This window comes from Rattus norvegicus, chromosome 1, assembly GCF_021556685.1.
Source record: "Rattus norvegicus strain SHRSP/BbbUtx chromosome 1, alternate assembly SHRSP_T2T, whole genome shotgun sequence".
Classification (NCBI taxonomy): domain Eukaryota; kingdom Metazoa; phylum Chordata; class Mammalia; order Rodentia; family Muridae; genus Rattus; species Rattus norvegicus.
Window position 1 is genome coordinate 63,425,924 of NC_141534.1, and position 18,778 is coordinate 63,444,701.

Genomic DNA, 18,778 nt, shown 5'->3' on the forward strand with positions numbered 1-18,778 from the left:
AGTAGTCATCAGCAATTCTCACGGGGACAGGGAATCAAAATCTTCCCCCTGCTCTTCATCCTCCTCTTTCTCCTCCTCTTCCTTCTCTTCCTCCTCCTCCTCTTCTTTTTCCTCCTCTCTTCATCTTCCTCCTCCTCCTCCTCCTCCTACTACGCTCCTCGTTCTCCTCCTCCTGCTGCTGCTGCTGTGCCTAATGCTGCTTCTGCTATTGTTGCTACTCCTGTTGCTGCTGTAGTTTCTGCTGGTGTCTTTTCCATTGCCATGTGTCTGAAATCACCTACTGTTTATACTGAGGACATGAAAGAATTTCCAGATGACACTGTGAAATAGACAAGACAATTTATTCCAAGCAAAAAAGACAGTGAGGTAGAATTCTTAGCTTACCATTTGGGGCTTTGATTTGCCTTACTATATTATAACTTCTTTTTTCTACTTCTCAGTTGAGGTCTTTGAAAGAAACCATTTAGAACTACTACCTATAAAATTCAATAGATCAATAGGTCTTAGGAACAAAAAAAAACAGTATGCAAATCAATATGCATGCATGCAGGATTGTGACCATCAACTATAAACCACAAACTAGGTTGTTGATACTTATTCAATGACAAACCTTGTTAATTAGTTTTGAGGCTTAATGGAATGGGATGTTACATTTGAAAACATAAGACTCTGTTCTGCAGCACTTGTGATTGATGACCACATGTGAAAAGATCAGTAGCCCCTGGAGGAGTCCATGAGCCCATGAAACTCTTGTCCTCACCCTGTGGGAGCTATTGGCCTAAGGGGGAGCTGGAGTCCATCTGAAGGGATGGGCCAACTAGAAAACTCTGTAGAGTGTGGAACTCATCAATCCTATTGGGTCCCTGCTGGGAAGAGGAGAAATCAAGAAGAGGGAGAAGGCTTGGTGTTGGGGAAACCTCATAAAGAACTTAGAGCAGATACAAGGTAAGAATTGTGGGGAAAATGGAAACCAGAGACAGAGGAAGGACCAGCATAGAGCAAACTGAAAAGGACAAAGCACAAAGGTACCTGGGCTATGCCTGCTGCTTGTTCTCTGGACTCTCCCTGTGGCTCATTTCTGGGGGGAGATTCTGTTCTGCCACAGGCGAGGTTTCTTTCTCCTTGGCATGCAGCAACACAGCTTTATCAGGGCATTTGCTATATTCCTGGTCCACCCCTTAAAACCTCTGTGCCGGACCCTGCTGGGGATGGGCTTATCCTCTAATGGGGCTCTGTGGGAGAGTGGGTTGTCTTCTTTGATTTCCTTATTGCTACTCTTCTCAGTGAAGATGCTTGTTGTTTGAAAACATGGGACACTCACGGCACATTTGTGATAGTGGTCCTGTGTAGGTGTCATCGGTAGAGGCCTGAGACGACCAGCCACAGTGGATCTTTTGCCTCCTTTTGGATGAGCATTCTGGCCATAGTGAGATACGTGACCATGGGAGGATGACACCCGCAAGGTGCCAAGGACTGGCAGGCTTCCACTCCTCTTTGGTTCTAATCTAAAAGCAGCAGCAGGATCAAGGCTAGGGAATGGTGCTGCAACGGGACTCACTTGCTGTGCCTGGGGTGTGCAGCCATCCCCCTGGAGAGCCTGCTTTTGTAGAAAGAAATAAGTTGCCATTTCCTCATTATATTTTCTTTGTTTTAAAGAGTGTTTTACTACAGAGGCTTGGAATCCAATGCTTTTCATGGCATCCAAAATGGCCGGGTCTGGTGTGAGGGGAAGCATTTCTTCATAGGGACCTATCAATCCGTTCCAGTGTTCTTTGAACCAAGGGTGTTTCATCGCCTTTCTTGCTGTTGGTCTAAAGTTGGGATTTACCCTCAGTAATTTACTAAGGAGGTCCTCCAGTTCTTTTGAAACCCCACAGGGAGCAGGATATACCCCTGCCACTACTTGTCTTTGCAGTTCTTGGATGATCACTGAATCAAATGGGAGCTTTCCCACTACCATACAGTACAAGACCACTCCTATAATCCACATATCATTCTTCGGCCCGTCATACCGATGGCCAAGGAGGAGTTCAGGGGAACCAAAGGAGTACGTGCCGCAGTGGTGGTTTAGCATTTTTCCAGGTTGAAATTGGGTGCTAAGCCCAAAGTCGATGACTTTGACCTTTTTGTTTTTATCAATCATTATATTGTCCAGTTTGAGGTCTCGGTGAACAATCCCCTTTCCATGGCAGTAGCTCACTGCTGACAATATCTGTTCAAATATTTGCCGGGCCTCATCCTCCTCTATGTGCCCTGACTCTCTGATGTACTGGTAGAGTTCTTGGCCTTCCACCAGCTCCATTATGAGGTATATTCTCGTTTCCTTTTCAATAACTTGTATGAGAGACACTATGTTGGGGTGGTTGATCTTTCTCATTATGTTTGCTTCCATCATGGCTGGCTGGAACCACTGCTTGTCCTTTCGCAGAACTTTGACAGCCACCGGGGTTCCTGTGAGCCGGTGGTGGGCCAGGAGGACTTTGGCGTTGCCCCCTTGCCCAATTGTCCCCAATACTTGGTATTGGGAATGGAAGTTGCCCTCCTCAGAGATACTGGGCTCCGGTGTAGGGGTTGGTAACTCCTCCTCAGTCTCTGTAGGCATTTTATCAGTACTAATGCTACCTAAAAATAACAAAAATGGAATCAAATATTGAAAAAGATGGAGCAATATAGGAGCTAAAATTACACTTGTGGTACCTAAAAGAAACAAACAAAAAAAAAAAGAAAAAAACAAACAAAGACAAAGTAAAAACTAGACTAGAAAAATAGAGCAAAATTATGAAAAAGTTAAGGGGAAAATATGAAGAGTCATAAGTAAAAGCCACCCAAATAACCAACCCCAAAAGAGAAAGCCAAGAGCACACACATACTAAATGCAATGATGAAAATAAAAATCGTCATACTACAATAGGATTGGGCGGCCAAAGATGTTCAGTACTATGAATAGATGTTCATTGAAGAAAAAAAAAAAACAGATGAAAGAAACGAGAGGAGGAAGAATTAGTATAAGACAAAACAAACAAATATAAAAAGCCAACACTTAAAGGAAAACTCCATTGAATTTCAGGACCTAGTGATCCACAAAAATCCACAACTCTCCAGAGCAAAATACTGAAAATTAAAATGAACCAACCACAAGGAATAAGGCAGTTAAATATCAGTGAATAGTAAACCTTAAACAAAGGCTGAAGAGTCAAAGTGTCACAAAGGGCAAATTTGTATCAAGTCTAAGCCAATGATTGCTTGTACTCAATAAATAGAGAAACAGGAATAATGTAAAAGGATGAAACCGCAGGACATTGAAAATGGAGATAGAATTAATCATCCAACTGCAGAACCGTAAATAATCAAAGCAGTAATATAGCATGTGAGAACATAAAAACCACTAAAAAATGAAACCAGCAATCCATAATAAATAAATAAATAAATAAATAAATAAATAAAACAAAAAACAAAACCCCAATAAGGAAATAGCCAATGGCGTGGCAATATGTGACCTAATTCTTTCTCTTGAAGTCATCCAAAAATCAATCAATCAAGAAATAGGCAGCCAGCCATCTACATAGGCCTTTTAACTGATATTATGGGGTTGGCATACCAAATGCCTGGGAGCGACTGGTCAGCCAGCCCAGATACTTGGGCAGCTGCAGGCCAGTGAGAGAGCCTGTCTTGAAAATAAGGTTGAGAACGTACCTCAGGAACAGCAGCCGGGGTGACTTCTGGTCTCTACACTCTCTTGCACTGAGGTGCAGGTAATATAGATACAAGGGGCAAAAGGGGATGGGCACGTGCACACACAGACACACACACACACACACACAGGCACTCACACAGGCACAGGCACACATACAGGCACACACACAGAACTACACAGAAGTGAACTTATACTCACACAAACTCTTACACCCAGATTCACACAAAACACGCATACTTACACACAAGCAAAGCTGGAAAAACACACGTCAGACACATACACACATACACACAGGGATACACATACGCACAAGAAGACATACACACATACAAACACATACACACATACAAACCTGTAAACTCACACACTCCTACATATACTGACAAACACACAGGCAAAAGTGTACACGCACTCACACACAGGCCAATCTGTCAACACACACTCTCTTACACACACTGATACATACACATATACACAGTACAGTAAAATTCGACACAACCACACACAGCTCACTAGATACAACCAAGTCGCAGAGGGCTCCACTCCACACCTCCTCTCAAAGCACTCAAAGAATTCCGGCCTGGCAACAGCTTAATATGTGTTTGCTGGGCCGCCTCACAATCGCTCCTCATGAGGCCACAATAGGACCTGTCAAGACATGGTTGGGAAGGACTCTGAGACTGTGGCTTCTATGGGCTATGGAAAGACTTTAGGCTGTTAGAAATAAAACCCTGTAAGATGTTTAGCTGTCCATAGTTCTCTGTTTTGAATGCTTACTCTGCATCCTGCTTTAAAGTCCTCATGTCTACACTCAGGGTGTCACGTTATCTTTGAATTCTGAAGGATTAGCCTCAAACTGATGGTATAGTTTTCTTTTTTTAAAGACAAAGCTGTTTCTAAACTGACCCATCAAGAGGACACTGTTCTCATAAGTCCTCAGAAAGGCTCTAGGTTATCATCAAACACCTGAGAAAAAGCTGCAGGACTAGGCAGAGACTTGAGTTTGAATCCCCCAAACGCCAAATGGATGCATCAGCAAAGCTCATAAGCTTTCTCTGTGGAGAAGTTAACATGGACCAACAGATTAGAGGGCCAGAGCCCCAACCCATGCTGGGTGGATACTCTCCTCTGACATCCAACACAGAGATCTTTGTACAGAGATCAGGAGAAGGCTTCTCTGAATAGCTGTGCAGAGCACCTCAGGCTCAGGGACTCAGGACTGACACCCATAGAATGCTGTAGTGGAACCCTTTGTGATTCAAGGGCTCATCTGCCTGGGTCCCTGAGCCTCTAGAGATGATCCCAGGACTGGGCTGTGGCTGCTTATGGGCTCAGACAGGGAGGTGCCAGGGGGTTTGCCCTTGGCTCCTGGGAGTAGAGCAGTTTTTCTTTCCCTGTCCCTGCTTTTTGAACTTTTCTTTCCTTGGGAAAATGGAAGGACTGGAAGAAGTCTGGCTATGGAGAGTGAGGCTGGCTGGGAAACTACTCGCTGTTCTCCATTGTCATCCTGCTGGGGGTTTGGAGTTGTTGGCAGGTTAGCCTCTCCACCATTCCAATCTGCTTCTCTCCATTTAATCCATGCATCTCTGTCTCTTCGCTTCGTGACATGGTTGCACAAGTCCTACCTGTAGCTGCCACTCCAGGGCATAAGTCCCTCAGTGAGTGAATTCCAGATGGTTCTGTCTAGAGAGAAATTGTACAGGGTCGTTGCTCAGTATGTAGGAACATGGAAGAGGATACTGCACGGCATCCACACACATTTCATATAACATCAATCCACATACTCTGGTACTCATCGGTTCTATTTACACCTTTCGCGATTACTGCTATTCACTGTACTGTGAAGTGTGAATTTTTATTATGTTTCACTTCTGCAAAGGAAGAGACAGTGTTTAGCACTGGAGATCCAAAGGCCTAGCTGGAAGGGAGGCCTTGACACACAGGTGTGCTCCTGGGAAATAGCTCTTTCATAAAACACCCCGTTGAATCCCATGATGTATGGATTGCTCTATGCGCTATCTAGGGTTGACCTCAGTGTATATATATATTAACTTGAGTAATTTTTATATACATTTCCAGTATTCCCTTTCCCAGTTTCCGTGCAAACATCCCCTTCCCTCCTCCCCATCCTCCCCCCCTTGTCGCCCTCCTCCCAACAATCTAGTTCACTGGGGGTTCAGTCTTAGCAGGACCCAGGGCTTCCCCTTCCAATGGTGCTCTTACTAGGATATTCATTTTCCATGTTCCCTTCCCCAGCTTCCAGACTTTAGATGACTGGATGCCCTGACTGATTTTTACACAGGATAAAGTCGGCTACATTTGTGTTTGATTATTAACAGTGCCTCTGGAACTAAACTCAGATCATCAGCTATTCCTTTCACCTCTGAACCATCTCAAAAGCTCACACTATATATTCTGTTCTGTCCTCAGTGTACCATGTATTGCTATAATCACCAGCATTGTTAAAGCAAGCCAAAGGAGATTTATAAAATCTTCAGATTTTGAAATTTACATTCACACAAAGCTTGTGCTACACATCATTAATCCCCCTTTCATGAGAGAGAAGGTCTCTTTACTGTCCAAACCACCCTTGTGTACAGGGTGAGTTTTAGGACAGCTTCAGTTTGTGGTAACACTCTGTCTCAAATTAAGCACACAACAGCAACAACCCAAACACACTCACACAGAAACACATGCATGGAACACACACACACACACACACACACACACACACACACACACACCGAGCACTTTCCAGTTGCTACCCTTCCCATTCCTCAAGTGAGCATTCAGTGTAACTGTACTTTAATCTCACCTACCTCAGTCCTTCCAGTCTGTAGGCTTCTCTTAAACCCTCAGGAATTGGCAACTGACATCAGGCCGGTTTCTGCTTGCTGGTGGGGAAATTGGGTTGTGTTGCTTTGTTAATCTGTACTCCCTCAGCCATCTTCCCCAGGCCCTGAGAAGATTCCATTAACCTCCTTCAGAGTACTTCAGTGTTTTTAAGTCATACTCAACAAAGTAAGAAACCATTTGGTTTGATTGCAGCATTTAGGATTGTGTTGAGTAGGTACCAGCAGAATGTACACTGTTTATGAAGTAGGTCTGTGAGTAAGGGCTAGGTGTAATTTTATCTGCTGAGTGAGTGAGCGTTTGCTCCATATCGTTACCCATTTTGGCTTCTTTGGTATTTTTATTCCTATAGACTAAACGGTTTGAGTTTGTGTTGGCTTCTTCTGTGATTTTAGTATCCAGCACCTCTGGACTTATCCTATAAGTATTACCAGATTAACAGGGCTGTTGATTTTCCATGGAGATGCTTGTTAACAATTTTACTTAATCCACATCTTATGTTCAAGAGGAGGGAGAGCAGCTTGCTGGTTTTGCAGCAACACACATTGACCCAGAGTGAAGGTTCTCTCTGTTACTGATTCAAATTCCTGAATCAACATGACATTTTGCATGAGCTATCCTCCACTGTCTCGGGCATTTGAGTACTCCTTTCCCAGTTGGTGACTCTGTTTGGGAAGACTCAGGAGGTGTGCCCTTGCTGGAGAAAGAATGCCAGTGGGGCTGGGCTTTGAGGTTTTAGTGCTCTGCACCACTCCCTGTGCACTCTCTGCTTTGTACTTGTGATTCCAGATGTGAGTCCTCTGCTTCCTGCTCCTTCCACCGTGCCCTGTAGTCATGGAACTTAACCTATAGTAACAGGTGGTCTGTGAAATAGGATCACTAATCGCCTACATGTTTTATAGTTTGCTGTGCTCATGGCATTTCTGTCACAGAAATACAAAGGTAACTAATGCAGAAGGGGATGTAATAGAGCTGTGTGATACCTGACCATGCCAGTTTGTGCTTGTTACTTGTTTTGGAAAATATGCAAGAATTCAGAACTTTGAACTAGAAGTGGCCCAGTGCTCTAAGAAGAGTTTAATGGGTGATACTGGCAGGAGCTTGGGAGTCAGGAGTGCCAAGACCTATCCAGAATGTGGAAGCCCAGGACAAGGGGATTCAGAAGGCAATAATATTTGTAACTGGCCTGGGATAATTTGTATGATGCTTTTACAAAAATGTGGCTTCCTTCAGCCCACATCGTAAAAACCTACCTGAGGCTAAATTAAAAAGTAATAAACAAATTTCTTCGATGAAAATTTGAAGAGAGCCCAGTATGGCCTCTGTTATACTGAGGTTATAGGACTTCAATGAAAAAGAGCAAATGGTGCAAATAGAAATGCAAAATGTATAGTTTACAGAGAAAAAGACACTGGGAAGATTAATATTATAGCCAATGCCTAGGCCAGAAGAGAGCCTGCAATTACTTAGGAGATTAGAACCTGAATAAGAGGCCATGTCTCCTCAGGTGATGACATCACTCAATTAACCTCGTAATCTGTGGTAGAAAGTGACTTACTTAGGGTTTTCCTGCTATTAACAGACACCATGACCAATGCAAATCTTATAAGAAGAACACTGCTTTGGGTTTGGCTTACAAGTTCAGCAGTTTGGTTCATTATCATCAAGGTGGGAGCATGGCAGCATCTAGGCAGACATGGTACAGGAGGAGCTGGGTGTTCTACATCATCATCTGAAGGCCGCTACTAGAAAACTGATTTTCATGCAGCTAGGACAAGGAACATAAGGGTCACATCAACAGTGACACACTTCCTCAATCAAGGCTACACCTATGCAATGAGGGCTCATCTGAAAATAGTCCCACTCCCTGGGCTGAGCATATTCAAATCAACACAGGAACATTAGGCATTTTCAGTTCCTGAAATCACCTGTGATCAGAAGCTGCTGCTACTGTGGGTCATGGGGCCCAGGGCTTTCCAGAAATCAGGCATCTTCTCATGTACTCTCATCAGTCACTGGGAGTAAGGAAGCTCAGCAAAGGACTGCTGTGTGGGCTGAGAAAACTGAGAAAGTCTGCTTGGGAAGGTGTGTCAATCTTCATCTCCACATGGAGATAGCATGGGGGTTACCTGACCTTACCTGACCAGTTTCCATGTTTGGTCCCCCTGGATCATATTCATTGTCAGGTAGGAAAGTGTTATTTGGCACCCAATGTCATGTTGTGCTTATCATTTACCCAAAGTTGATAGATGACTTAAGAATGTAGGCTTGAAAGGTATCCAGTTTCTAATCTGGGAAGGAGAACAGCAGGCCTGAGAGGAACAGGCCTCATGTGCAGAGGAATGTACCATCTGTACATGGTTGGGAGAAGCTCAGAGAAGGTTAGTCAAACCTGTCTATCCAGTAGAGGTTAGTTAACTGTGAAACTATCACTAACAGTAAAGGTAAGTTTGAACTCTGAGGAAGACAAGGTTTGTTGCCATTGTTTGTGGACCATGCTTCAGAGGTGATGAGACACAGAGAAACTGTGTCTTGGGTTCATGCCACGAAGCGTGCTAGCTGAGCACTTCACATCTTAAGTTGTGTATGTTATCAGGGCCCTTACACAAAGGTGATCTAATGACAGTGTCTTGATTTATTTGTAGCAATCACATGAATTTAAATTTCCTACTTGTTCTTGTTCTTAAAAACTCACTGATTAGTTTTAGCTGAGACTCCTGGGAGTCTTCTCTCTCACATGCTGTAAGTTTTAAAGATTTGGTGATTAACATAAATAACTATTCATAGGTCAACACAGGGCCCACACTGACCTCACCTTGCTATCTGGAACTGTTACTCCTGAGCCAAGGGTCTCAAGGGTCTCTGCCTCAGAAAGAAATGTGGTAAAGTGATTTCATAATCTATTCACATTCCTTGTGTCATCCAGAACATCTGCTAGAATGAGAGGATCCTTCCCTGCTCAGGACAATGTAGATACTGCTTCCCCTGGAGGAAAGAAAGGGCCACTACCTGCCTCTGTGGGGCAGTCCCTGGTGTTCACGGTAATGTCACCCAACAGTCCCACCTTGAATCTGCTGTTCCACTTGAGCATGGAGCCTCCCTTTTATTCTGGGAGATAAACAGGAGTCTCCAGCTAGGAACAGTGGTCCAAACATGAGGTTAAGTGAAGGCAGTTAGAATGGGGTATATACATTAAGGGTTTCTGATTGAATGGTTCTGAACTTAATGTACTTCCTACTAGATTCATCTGTAAGTGATATGTAAGCTTTGTATTAAAATGTACCTTTAGGTCCAAGATTTCATTGTAGGTTAATGCCCTACACTCTCTTAAAGATAATTTAAGAACTGCATAAAGAAGAGAAAATACTGATCAGAAAATGTTCCTAGGTGTACAGGACTGGTTTACATGTGCATGTCTCTGTGCTCAGCTCCAAGAGCACACAATATGCATTAAGAAAGTAGATGATAAGAACTCTCTTTCTTTCTCTCTCTCTCTCTCTCTCTCTCTCTCTCTCTATCTACCTCACTTTCGATCTATCACTCTCTCATGGTTGTGTGTGTCTGTGTGTGTGTGTGTGCATGTGTTTGTGAATCTGTGTCTGTGTGTCTGTCTGTCTGTCTGTCTGTCTCTCTCTCTCTCTCTCCCTCTCTCTCTCTGTGTGTGTGTGTGTGTGTGTGTGTGTGTGTGTGTGTGTGTGTGTGTGTGTGAAGGTGAGCTGAGGGTCTGCATGCCGAGTTGGAAAAAGGATCCCATGTTGATTGACTCCCACCTTGACAAGTATCTTGTTGTTGGGATGACCAGCATGTGACTATTGGGACAAGATAGAAGTATTTACAAAGCCAACAGTTTTGACTGATTTATGCAAATTAGGGCAGATTTGAGAGTACACCTAAGAGTTTTAAACTTTGTTTGAAAAAACTAAACAGTGTTCTTGGAAGAGTTTCTTTGGAGTAGACCGCCAAAGGCCAAATTTTATCTGATTGCTGGTGAGCACCTGTGGGTTTTTGTGTTCCTTATGTAGTATCCCTTAGGTTTGGGTCAGACAATGTAAACCTTATCATTTCCACTGTTTTTAACATCTCAAATGATGTCCAACGTTCTAGGTGCCAATCCACAAATGCCCACTCCTACATCTTCTCCCTCCTCCCTCCATTTTGCCACTATGATTCTGCTCCTCAACTCACCCAACTTTTCGAAACCCACCACCCCAGCCTCCTCTACGTTCGAGCATCACATCTCCACAGGACCAAGGGCTTTCCATCCCATTGGTTTCAAATAATGTCATCCTCTGATATATATTGGTTGGTGGTCTATATTCTGGAAGCTCTGGGTCATCAGCCAGCATATATTGTTCTTCCTCTATTGCAGGACCTACTCAGGAACCCAGAGGCCTTAAACAGTTTCCTATTGGGCCAGGGATGTGGGCAGGGGTGAGCAGTGTTGGTGGTCTCTTCTGCTCTGCAGCCTCAGGAGTGCCCACCTGACCAGGCAGTGAGGTCTCTCTCCCACGGGGTTTGGGAGCAGAGAGCTGCTGCGGGCCGGGATCCGCGGGTTTGGGACTCCCGGTAAACCCCGGAAGTGCCCAGTCCTAGAGGAATTTTTGCCTCTCTGTGTCCTGAGTTCACCAGGCAGGTCTCTTGCAGCAGAAAATTTGGTCTTACCTGTGGTCCCGAGGCTCAAGTTTGCTCGTGTGGTGCTGCCTATGAGCTCTCCACGGTGGCAGCAACCAGGAAGATCTGCGCTGCCCTTTCCGGGAGCTTCTGTGCACCAGGGTTCCAGATGGAGTTTGGTGTTTTCCTCTGGCGTCAGAGATATGTGCAGAGTGCAGTCTCTTCTGGTTTCCCAGGCATGTCTGCCTCTCTGAAGGTTTAGCTCTCCCTCCCACGGGATTTGGGTGCAGAGAACTGTTTATCTGGTCTGTCCCTTCAGGTTCTGGCGGTGTCTCAGACGCAGCGGTCCTGCTGCTCCTGGGCCCTCCTCTGCAGGAACGCAGAGGCCTTATACAGTTTCCTCTTGGGCCAGGGATGTGGGCTGGGGTGGGCAGTGTTTGTGGTCTCCTCTACTCTGCAGCCTCAGGAGTGCCCACCTGACTAGGCAGTGAGGTCTCTCTCCCACGGGGTTTGGGAGCAGAGAGCTGCTGCGTTTCGGGATCCGCGGGTTTGGGACTCTAGGTAAACCCCAGAAGTGCCTGGTCCTAGAGGATTTTTGCCTCTGTGTGTCCTGAGTTCACCAGGCAGGTCTCTTGCAGCAGAAAAGTTGGTCTTACCTGTGGTCCCGAGGCTCAAGTTTGCTCGTGGGGTGCTGCCTATGAGCTCTCCGCAGCGGCAGCAACCAGTGACGCTGCCTTTTTTCTTTTCTCCCTACACCCTTCTGGTGGCTCAGGTTGGACAACTAGGTGCCCATGACCAACTCCTCATTGTGGATGAATTTAGTCTGGATGGACTTTCTCAGGAAAGGTATGACTAATTGGTCACTTAAACGCGTCAACTAATTGGTTAGTTTTAGTGTACTGAAGTGAAAGTTTGCATTTTATTTTGAAATTTGAATTCAAAAAGAAGTGATGTAAAAGCTCTTTGGGTTTACTCACCTTCACTATAACCCTATTTCTTAGAGCACATGAATCTCATTTTGGGTTCACTCATAAGAATGTATATTAGTATAGAACATTTCATTAAATAATTATATAAATATGTACACATATACTTAGAGCTTGTAAAATCTTTAAATATCTTAATGTTTATGTTATAGAATAGAATATATTTACCTGTTTTATAATTAATTATCATAAGTGATGTGGACAGGACATAATCTTCTGAAAGTCTGGTTTATTTCCCCAAACAGCAACCAGGCTGAGGAACCTAAGCACAAGTATTCTGAACATAGTCTCCTCTATGACAGTGAGCGCTGTTTCTTTATATTTTCTTCCTAGGGCAGCAGAACTCATGACTACAACCAGTTCCATGATTACACTGGAAGTTGCAAATCAAGGCATCCTCTCTCACTGCCTGTCCACCTTTCTTACCCAGCCATTGTCCTCCATGGTGCAGAGAGGTAAGAGCTAGTGACTCAAGCCAGGTTAGCCAACATATAGTAATCCTGTATTGAGATATGGCTCCTCCTAAAAGTTATCAAAATCTGGGGCTGGAAAGATGGTTCAGTATTTTACAACACCAGTGTTAGCTCACAACTGCCTAAAACTCTAATTTCAGGGGATTTGAAACCTTCTTCTAAGTTCTTTGGACACCAGTCAAGCATTCATGTGCACATATGCTGGGCAAACACTCATACACATAAATTATTTTTATAAAGTGAGACCCTAAAAGTCCCATGTAGTAGCTCCTACCACAGCTCTTGCTCAGCTTTTCAAGGAAGAAGTTAGTTGAGACTGAGTGCATGATGCTGAGAAATACTTCTGGATCATGATACAGATCAGATCTGATGGTACGGTTTACTAGATATATTCACAGTCTGTTAGGTGCAGTATTGTGAATCCTCTTCTGCCCCTGACTCAGCTTTTATTTTTACTTTTTATTTTTTCAGTTTTATTTTTATTACGCTACTCAAGTAAATTAATACTAAATTAATGAATCTGGGAAAATGAGAATTAGTTTAAATGAGTAAATAAAATGTGAAATGTTTTTTATTGAAAGCATAGTGTCAAAATTATAGTTTTTAGCATGGCATTTAAAATACATGCTTTTTAGAAAACCATTTATTTATTTCCTTTACAATCCTGTCTTCCCAGTAACCCACCATACAAATCTTCCCTCCATCACACTTTTCCTGAAATGGCAAAGCTTGTTTCGGGGTGTCAACCCCCATGAATGCTTTTTAAAAGATTGTAAAACAGATACCTGAGGAAAAAGTATGCCTTTTATGCAGTTTTAAGCATCTGATTGTTTACTTCTTTACATTTCAGAAGAACGGACCCCTCTACCTAGACCTGAAGTTAGGAGCTAAATTTCAGGAGTGACAATGCCACAAACAGCATGCATCAGTGTATAGAAACAATCTTTTTATTCCTTTGTAGACACAGGAACAGCTGGCTACTTGGCCAGTGAGCCATAAAGCAGTGTCAGGTCTGGTTATATAACCATTCCCCAGTTTTTGTTACCTCCTCTGTGAGGAAGAAACATGCATGAAATTTTGCTAATATCTCTGGTGAGTCCCTAAAGTAGTATAGCTTCCTCTTTTCTTTTCTCAGCCTCTTACCCCTTCCAAGGAAGAGCTTCAGGAAGTTTTACCTACTTGAGCTCCACTGAGTAGAGGCTGGCAAGGGTCTCTAGTGTGACAGTGATATGTGGATCCAGAGGTCCTCAGTGGAATCTAGCACATGCAGCCAGGAGCACCTGAACTCTTCCTCCAAGTCAGTTGCCCCTGCTTCCACTCTGACCAAGAGTGGTCCTGGCCATTGGGAAACCCCAGCAGAGGTGCTGCCCACCCCTGTGACTGTCTCCCAGCCCATATGAATAGACCTCCCTCCACCACCTCCTCTACCACAGGTCCACTACACCAGATATTGGTGGCATTTCAGTGGATTTGCCACTCCCCCATCCTTCTGCAAACAAGGCAGCATCCCAGTCTGCACAGGTGGCTGGGAAAAAAGAGTGAGGAGCAGCAGTGGTGGTCTGAGATATAGAAGGCCTGTCTGGACAAGGAAGCAGAGAGGAAGCACAGGGAGCAGGAGAGGAAAGGGCGACAGATGCACTCTCATTCCCTGAACTTGCTTCCTTCTCATCTTTGACCACACCGACCAAACCAGGAAAACCTTCCACACTGCAGAGGCCCCAAGAAACAGTCATTCTGGTGTTGTAGTCCCTGCAGCAGCCCCCCACTATTGAGCACAGGGATCTGCAGTTCATAACTATCAGAAAAGAGGTGCCGTCCTCTGGGGAGTCTGTCTCCAGACCCATAAAAATAAGATGTCAGGAAGAAGCTGGAGAAGCAACAGCAAATGCACCTTGTGCATATGCTAAGCAAGGAGATCCATGAGTTGCAAAACAAGGGGGACGGTAGTGCAGAGGAGACTGACTGCCTGTGGACGCTTATGCTGGAGTGGCAGTTCCAGAAGAGACTTCAGGCCATATTTCTTGCGTTTCTCCCAGGTTCATTTCATAAAACGGTTCAAGAAGCACAACATTTGATGTTTCCATAGTAGAAATTTATAACAACAATGTTTTTGCCCTTCTGGCCTTAGACAGTTCTAAAGTGGTGTCTATGGTTAAGTGCCAGGCAGTGAGAACCCAGGAGTGACATTCAGAGGTACAAAGAATGACCAGCAGGTGAGGTGCTCCTGGGGCCCAGTGTCCTGAGTGCAGGTCCTCAACCTTACAGCTGACCACTCCAGCTCTGCTTGGGATGGAGCCAGTGCTACCAACCTAGGAAGCAGGTCAGGGAGTGTGCTTAGTATGTGCCCCATGCTTCAGTGCATGACAAGGTTAATCTGCAGGAGTAGCAAGGATTTTAGCCAGCTCGCGTTCTGTATCTGAGGAAAAACATGTCTTTAAGAACATCAAGATGCTCACCTCTAGCACATATCAGCTTTATATGTCAAAGATATCATAATAAAGCTGTTTAAAACATAAAAAGTTATAAGGTAGCTCAAGGGTAGGATTACTGACCCTGAGTATTATATCTAATTACACACACACACACACACACACACACACACACACACACACACACAGAAAGAGCTACAAAAGTTGGAAAAATAAACGAATCTTAAAAATATATAAATAAATGTATAATTATTAAAATCTATATGAGAGTCAATGTTTATCACCCAGCATTGAGGAAGGGGCTTAGAGAAATGAATTATCCCCCTCCAACCTCAAAAAACATACGCACACACACAATCAATGACATGTGTAATTGTACCAGGAAATACCCGTATTTTATAGAATGCCATAATAGAAAGTAAGAACCATCTTTTTTGTTAAGGGTTGCCAATACATTCTTTTTCCAAGGTGTGTGCAGCTGTGCCAGTCTTGTTCACTATGGGATGGAAGAGGTCCATGACCTGTGAGCCTAGAGGTGAGCAGGGGATCTTTGCTCCATTCTGAGACTGAGAAAGGCAGGATGCCCACTCAAGGGTCCATAGCAGGGAAGGTTTTCAAGCTATGACAGTGTTGGAAAAGCCTATACAAGGCACACAGTTAGCAGTGATGTGTTTGCAGGGAGTCCAAGGAACGAGCTTTGTACTGATGCAGGTGGGCAAGCATTTATCATCCACCTCCCACTATGACAGCAATGAGAGTATTGCTTAAGTTTCATTTCATAGATTTGATCCCTGACCAAAATACCAAAAACTGCACCCTTAATGATGTAGCAAATAGAATAGTGGATGCTAGGCCAGGAACCTTTGACTCTTCTAATACCATTGTGTATTTCCGAGCAAGGAAGGAGAGGTATCAATGGACAGCAATCTGTTTCCCCACGAGTACTCTACCACTGAGTTAGTAGCCTTAGCCCTCCTCACCTCTAGAAAAAGGGTGTCACTAAGTTGTCCAAGCTGATCTTAAACTCATGATGTAGACCAGGCTAGCCTTGAAGTTCTGATCCCCCTACCTACTGTGTGTCTTGAGTGTCTGGTATTACAGGCCCATTTCTCTATGGATTAGTAGCCCATGGAAGAGTCCATGATCCCATGAACCTCTAGTTCTCACCCTGTGGAGCTATTGGCCTAAGGGGGAGATGGAGTCCATCTGAAGGGATGGGTCAACAAGACAACTCTGTAGAGTGGGGAACTCATCATTCATATTGGGTCCCTGCTGGGAAGAGGAGAAGTCAAGAGGAGGGAGGAGATTGGTGTTGGGGAATCCTCCTCTTCCTCCTCTCTCTCCTCCTCCTCCTCCTTCTGCTGCTAATGCTGCTGGTGCTATTGCTGTTTCTCCTGTTGGTGCTGTAGCTTCTGCTGGTGTCTTTTCGTTGGCCATGTGTCTGAAATCACCTCCTGTTTATTCTCAGGACATGACAGAATTTCAAGATGGCACTGTGAGAGAAAAAAAGTCAATTTATTCTAAGCAAAAATCTTATGCGGTAGAATACTTAGATTAACATTTGGAGCTTTGATTGCCTTATTATTTTATTAAATCTTCTCTTCTACTTCTCAGTTAAGATTTTTGAAAGAAATCATTTAGAAATGTTACATATATATATATATATATATATATATATATATATATATATGAATTGCTAGGTCTTAGGAATGAAAAAATCAGTATGCAAAACAATATGCATGCATGCAGGATTCTGACCATCAACAATAACCCACAAACTAGGTTGTTGATACTTATTCAGTGACAAACCTTGTTATTAATTTTAAGGCTTACTGGAGTGGGATGTTACATTTGAAAACATAAGACTCTGTTCTGCAGCACTTGTGATTGATGACCACATGTGCTAGAACCAGTAGCCCATGGATGAGTCCATGAGCCCATGAATCTCTAGTCCTCACCCTGTGGGAGCTATTGGCCTAAGGGGGAGCTGGAGTCCATCTGAAGGGATGGGTCAACAAGAAAACTCTGTAGAGTGGGGAATTCATATTGAGTCCCTGCTGGGAAGAGGAGAAATCAAGAAGAGGGAGAAGGCTTGGTGTTGGGGAAACCTCACAAAAGAACTTAGAGAAGATACAAGGTAAGAATTGTGGGGAAAATGGAAACCAGAGACAAGAGGAAGGACCAGCATAGAACAAACTAGAAAGGACAAAGCACGAAGGTACCTGGGCTGTGCCTGCTGCTTGTTATCTGGACTCTCACTGTGGCTCATTTCTGGGGTGAGATTCTGTTCTGCCCCAGGCGAGGTTTCTTTCTCCTTGGCAAGCAGCAACAAAGCTTTATCAGGGCATTTGCTATATTCCTGGTCCACCCCTTAAAACCTCTGTGCCGGACCCTGCTGGAGATGGGCTTATCCTCTAATGGGGCTCTGTGGGAGAGTAGATTATCTTCTTTTATTTCCTTGTTGCTACTCTTCTCACTGAAGATGCTTGTTGTTTGAATGTATGGGACACTCATGGCACATTTGTGATAGTGGTCCTGTGTAGGTGTCATCGGTAGTGGCCTGAGAAGACCAGCCACAGTGGACCTTCTTCCTCCTTTTGGATGAACCTTCTGGCAATAATGAGATACGTGACCTTGGGAGAATGACACCTGCAAGGTGCCAAGGACTGGCAGGCTTCCACTCCTCTTTCTTTGTAATCTAAAAGCAGCAGCAGGGTCAAGGCTAGGAAATGGGGCTGCAATGGGACTCACTTGCTGTGCCTGGGCTGTGCAGCCATACCCCGGGAGAGCCTGCTGTTGTAGGAAGTAATAAGTTGCCATTTCCTCATTATATTTTCTTTTTATTAGGGAGTATTTTATTACAGAGGCTTGAAACCCCACAGGGAGCAGGATATACCCCTGCAACAACTTGTTTTTGTAATTCTTGGATGATCACAGAATCAAATGGGAGCTTTCCCACTACCATATAATACAAGACCACTCCTATTGTCCACATATCATTCTTCATCCCGTCATACAGAAGTCCAAGGAAGCGTTCCGGGGAACCAAAAGAATACACACCGCAGTGCTGGTTTAGCATTTGTCCAGGTTGTGTTTCGGTGCTAAGCCCAAAGTCGATGACTTTGACCTTTTTGTTTTTATCAATCATTATATTGTCCACTTTCAGGTCTCGGTGAACAATCCCCTTTCCATGGCAGTAGCTCACTGCTGATAATATCTGTTCAAATATTTGCCGGGCCTCATCCTCCTCTATGTGCCCTGACTCTCTGATGTACTGGTAGAGTTGTTGGCCTTCCACCAGCTCCATTATGAGGTATATTCTAGTTTTGTTTTCAATGACATGTAAGAGAGAAACAGTGTAGGGGTGGTTGATCTTTCTCATTATGTTTGCTTCTGTCATGGCTGGCCGGAACCACTGCTTGTTCTTTCAGAGAACTTTGACCGCCACTCGGGTTCCTGTGAGCCGGGAGTGGGCCAGGAGGTCTTTGGCATCGCTTCCTTTTCCAATAGTCTTCAGTATTTATATTGGGAATGAAAGGTTCCCTCCTGAGAGATACTGGGATCGGGACTAGAAGGTGGTAACTCCTCCTCAGTCTCTGTAGGCATTTTATCAGTACTAATGCTACCTAAAATAACAAACAAATGGAATGAAATAATGAAAAAGATGGAGCAATTCAGGAACTAAAATTACACATGTGGAACCTAAAAGAAACAAATGAAACAAAAAGAAAA

General features: G+C 44.1%; 1 pseudogene; it reads right to left on the minus strand.

The window, feature by feature from the left end:
- Positions 1-1,072: 1,072 nt before the first annotated feature.
- On the minus strand, positions 1,073-18,353 carry LOC148007116 (sperm motility kinase Y pseudogene; annotated as a pseudogene).
- Between the last annotated feature and the right edge of the window lie 425 nt (positions 18,354-18,778).